Genomic DNA, 6000 nt, shown 5'->3' with positions numbered 1-6000 from the left:
AAAATTTCTGAAGATCTCAAATATCACGAAAATGCTTACAAAAAAATCGTATTAGTCACGATAATATCGTATTGGCGATCCGAAAGTCATGAAATTTTCATACCAAACGATTGTAAACAGCGGCAAAGCCGATCCGATTTTTTCGTGCTAAAAATATGGAAAAGTCGCGGAAAATACGATTCGGAGCGTTCGTGAATAAGTAAATGTGCCCCTTAAACTGGACCTGTCACCCTAAGAAATAATTCCAAATGTATCATAATATTAATTGAGCAAAATAAACTTTACTTACAATATATAGTAATAGAAATATTGTTTCCTTTGGAATAACACAATCACAGCAAGTAGTCAGACGCCATTTTTGGGACACTGTTAGTAAGGAAAGCTTTGCATCATGCCAAAAATTTGTTTATGTGATAAAATGGGGGACCAGATGCCCAGGCCCAGGCACTGGCTACACAATTAGATGGTGAGGGAGGGGGAAAGTGACATCTTGGAAGAGCTGAATGGAAAGTTAGTTATTGTTTGTCTAACAACCAAGATTTTTAAATGCCTTTTAATAGGTGTGGATGTGTTAATAAAAAAGTGAACTTAGTATGATGTAGAACAGGGATCCCCAACCTTTTTACTCGTGACCCGCACTCATATGTAAAAAGTGTTGGGTGTTTGACACAAGCATGAAGAAAGTTCTCTGGAGATGCCAAATAAGGGCTCGTTGGGGAACACTGGTGTAGAGAATACGATTCTGAGACAGTTTGCAAAAGTTGGCAGCTCTCCAGTTTGGAATTACGCAGCTATCTGCTTGCTAGGATCAAAATTAGGCAATGATTTGAATGAAAGACTACAATATGAACAGAGGAGGGCCTAATTAGAACTATAAGTAATATAAACTAACAATAAAATTGTAACCTCACAGAAGAATAGGTTTTTGGATGCTGGGGTCAGTGACACCCATTTGAAAGTTGGAAAGACTCAAAAAAGGAAGGCAAATAACTCAAAAACTATATCCATAAAAAGTACAGACCAGTTGAATAGTTGCTTAGAATAGACTATTCTAGAAAACAGTAAAGGTAACCTGAAGGTGAACCACCTATTAATATTTCATTAAATAAATGCAAAAGGTAAAGTGTAGTGGCCCTTTAATGCAGATCTGTCCATGTTGCAGACTAATTTACTAAAGAACCACAAGCTTGTGGTTTAGATTATATTAATGTCATGATACAAATACTATAAGTCTGTGGCACTTCTAACTATACTGGTGATTGGCTTCCCCTAATTAAACAACTTATAACAAGCAAACAGAACCTCACAGCCCACCTCTATATGGAACAACAGAATTAAAACCATCTCTGCTACAGATGACACTGCTTAGGAACCTTTGTTTAAATATATAATCAGACAGGAAAAAATAATATAGATGGGGGTTTTCCATTTCTGTCAAAAGCTTCATTCTAAAAGGCATTGCCGATGAAAGGTCTTTCATTAAAATGGCCCCAGGGATTCCGTTTCTGAATATTTGGAGGAAAAAAGGAGCAGAATTTGCCTACCTTGGAGGACACATTCTCCGAACCTTACATATAAAGGCGAATCTGCAATGGGCGAATGCTCCTTGCACACAGCCCATTGTGCTCCTATGATATACTATCTATAAAACACTAGAAGATAAAATAGAGTGTGCTTTCTCTTTAGACCCTACAATCAAACGTTTCTAAACTACAATTACATCTATGGGCAGGAACAACAAGCAGGTGCACACTCCACAGGGCTCAGCCACTATTAGGGGCCCATTGAAGGGAGCAAACAGGAACACTTAGGGGCCCATTGAAGGGAGCAAACAGGAACACTTGGGCATTTCCCTCCATAGCTTGCTGGCAAGTGGGTCATATTTGCTATTTCTGCCTCTTAGTCCATGTCACACAGTGTTCCTTGTATTCAATTGCTGACGTGAGCAGAACTGGGCACCAGATTGTAGGCACTTTGTTTGTATATTTGTGCTCTTCGCCTCTGAGCAACCACGTGCATGTTATAGCAGGTCATGCATTGCTCGCTTATGCCTTATTCACTCATTTCTTTCCTGGGCTGCAAGGTGAGAGACTATGGATTTCCCTGAAATAATATTTCTTTTTCCCCTCTAGCAGGGTTGTGTGTGTGTGTGTATAATCCATGTGTTCAATTAGGAGAGAGGCATCTGTTAGGTTTATTTCACATCGGGAAGAGAGCGGCAAGCCGCGAGCATCTGCTCAGCTTTTTGTCAATGGCTTGTTTTTTATAATTTGCTTTATGGGGTGAAGATTTGGTGGGTGGATGGAGGGGAGGGGATCATTTTATTTTAGGACTGAAGTGTTTTCCTCTTCTCTTTTACAAATAGCAGCCAAGGAGAAGGATTATGACAGAGAAGCTAATTTCTTTGGGAGGGAATTACACTTAAAAGAGAAACAAAAGCTCATATATTAAAAACAGGGAGTATTTACAATAGACATTGACTTTATTTATGTGTATACTGCATACTAGTAGAATAGATCATACCATATTTGAAAATAAAATCCGGCAATAAGAACTGGGTGAGTTTAACCTTAAAATAACACCCATAAAATGTATATATATATACAGGTATAGGACCCCTTATCCAGAATGTTTGGGACCAAGGGTATTCCGGATAAGGGGTCTTTCCGTAATTTGGATCTCCATACCTTAAGTCTACTAAAAAATTAATAAAACATTAATTAAACCCAATAGGATTGTTTTGCATCTAATAAGGATTAATTATATCTTAGTTGGGATTAAGTACAAGGTACTGTTTTATTTTTACAGAGAAAAAGGAAATCAGTTTTAAAATTCTGAATTATTTGATTAAAATGGAGTCTATGGGAGAAGAGCTTTCCGTAATTCGGAGCTTTCTGGATAACGGGTTTCCGGATAAGGGATCCCATACCTGTATATAATTTTACATATATATATAAAGTCAAATTGTGTGTCCGCATTCTAAACAGGTGCAATAAGTAGGTCAAAACCTATAAAAAGGGCTGGCACTTTTTATAGGTATATATATATATATATATATATATATATATATATATATATATATATACAGTATATATATATATATATATATATATATATATACAGTATATATAGTTCCAGGACAGGTAGCACACCACAAACAATAGGGGGAGTGCCCGGGTGCTTAAGCCAAAAAAATATGAATATAGGTGCAGAAAAGGCCAGCACTCACGGGACATTTAACATCAGGGAGCTCCCTGATTAAAGTTCCCGTTGGAACTGAAACGTCGGATTAATAAAATAACCATGCTGTGATACTTTGTTTTGGTAAAATCTTTTATTTTTTCTTGTTGTTACTGATGTTAAAAGTCCTGTGAGTGCTGGCCTTTTCTGCACATATATATATATATATAGGACTGACTTTAAGGTCAGGTCCCAAAATGTGACCAAAACGTTTATTCTGTACAATAAAGGATATTTTTACATTTTAGCCAAGTCCTGTGCTGAGTTTATCATTTTCTCTCTCTCCCATACAGGTGTGGTCCATTATCTGGAAGCCCATTGTCTAGAAAGCTCCGACATATGGGAAGACCATCTTCCATAGATTTCATTATAACCAAATAATAATAAAACAGTGCCTTGTACTTGATTCCAACTAAGATATAATTAATCCTTACTGCAGACAAAACAAGCATTCTGGATAATAGGTATAGATACCTGTGTGTATATATATATATATATATTTTTTTTTAACATTTATATACGTTTTCTTTAAGTGAATCAAGGGCACGTGAGGTGCTGCACAATGAAAGACCAGCAGGCAAAAATAAGATTATGTAAATGACAATACCTAAGGCTCGTGCAATGAATAACAGAGATAATGATAATAACAACTGCTGATTTGTTTCATGTAGATGTAGAGAGAGGAAGCTCATGGAGAGCAGAATGGTGGGAAAGGGAGAGAAAGGGAAGGGGGTAGGAGAGAGTGATTACTGGGAAGGGTGTGGGAAAGCTAGGAGACAGATAGTGGCCAGGGAAGGGGAGAATGGAAATAGTACAGTGTGAGGGGTGATGGTTGGAAGAAGCACTGTTTTTTATAGGATTTGGACTTTTCGTTACCGAAATGTCTCCTTGTCCAAGCTATCAATAATAGTCTGACTGATAAACTGATAGGTTTCAAAGAAAAAACTGAACTAAGCAATAACCTATGTATGTGGTGTCTGCCCAAGCTTTGATGGAATGGGCTGAATGTTCTAAAAGCTGATCCAGCAAAACAATGGTCATCCATAGGCATGGCCAAATTGTACAAATAGTCAGTTTAAAAAATAGTCCAAAGACGCCAGCACAAGGTTAAGTTCTGCATGGAATTTTACATTTCATACTACCTACAATTAAATTATTCCCTTTGCATCCTGGGTCTGTATTCTGGCTACATGAAAAGAATTAGGAGCAAGTCTTGTATGCCCAGACAATTACATAGCAGGCTTATGTACAAACATAGGTGCTACGTTCCTATTGGCTATTGCCATACCAGGGCGATTTTATTTGATTCCCTGCCACTGTGTCAGCTGAGGTGCAGGTACACGGCGCAAATTTCTGCACTGAAATCCACAACATGTGCCTGATAACCAGCCTTGTGTGGCACAACCTAAACTAAAAATGAATACAGCCATATTTTATAAACTGAACTTATTGAACCAGTCTGAATGTTCAGAATAGCTATAGTAGTAATGGGCAAGTATTTCAAAGTTGTCACAGGGGGCTCACCATACTGGAATCGGTTAAAAGTCTCTGCAACACTCACATGCTCAGTGGGCAGCTGTTGAGAAGCTAAGCTTAGGGGATGTAGATTATTATCAAGTAGAAAAAAAGGTTTGTCTGTTATAGAGGGTGAGGCTACAGGGCTGATTAATTAATTTCTTATGCTAATTGCACTGGTTTCAGAGCTGCCATGTACTAATAACCTGTATTATTTCCTAATCAGCCTTATATTGTGACATTAATAGTGTGTATATACAGCACATTGTGAGTGGGTTCCTAAGCTCAGGTAAGTGACAGCAGCACAGAGCAGGAAGTAACAGAAAAGAAGATGGGGAGCTAGTGTGAGTATCTTTGGGGGCACAGATGTTCCCTGCTAAAGGGCTGTGGTTGCCTTGGGCTGAATAGTTTGTATACCTGTAAATGCGTTTTAGTTCTGGGTGCACATATCACAGGAGACATGTTGCACCAATGCACATCTCAAATTCCAATTAGATATTTGCTTTCCCTTTCCTTATAGTAGGCTGATTAAAGTTGATCAGTTGGTTGCTACTGGTAGCTGGACTAGTATATTAGTACTAGTTTATTTGGTTATGGTAATCACCCATGCAACATTTAAGCATTTCTCTATATTGCTATACCAAATTCTAGGTATTAGTGCTGCCCATGGCATATTGAACACCAACAGGATTTTGTATTGAGATCTTATTCTATTTTTGTGTAAGAGGACCTGGGAGATGCCTTCCTGAAAGCCTTCTTAATGCTCTTTTTTCACGTGCCCACCACAGCTCCTCCCCCAGTTCCCTTAGGTCCCTCCACTACTTGATCTCTGTGCCCTCTCACAGCTCCTTCCCTGATATCCATATGTTCCACTCCGCTTCCTCACCTTACCAATCTCTGTCCCTCACAGCTCATTAACCCATCTTTGTGCGACCCCCTTTTAGCTCCGGATCCCCATATGGCACTTCCATTCCCTCCCTTCCCAGTCAACATACAGTTGATTTGTATGAATTTCCCAGTTCCCCTCACTGATCTTAGTCTTCAATCTCTTTTCACCCTCCATGGACAAAATTCAGAAACACATTTGTAAAACAAATTCCAAATGTCAAATGGTGGGATGTAATAATGAGACGTATATAATTGTTACAAAATACAGAGGCGTATTGAATGGAGGCCTGGCAAAATGGTATGAGAAGGAAGTTAAGTACCTTAGTATGTCACAGCCCATAAAATGTAAAGCTGTAC

This window comes from Xenopus tropicalis, chromosome 8 (assembly GCF_000004195.4).
Source record: "Xenopus tropicalis strain Nigerian chromosome 8, UCB_Xtro_10.0, whole genome shotgun sequence".
NCBI lineage: Eukaryota > Metazoa > Chordata > Amphibia > Anura > Pipidae > Xenopus > Xenopus tropicalis.
Note: the sequence above shows the minus strand (reverse complement) of the source record.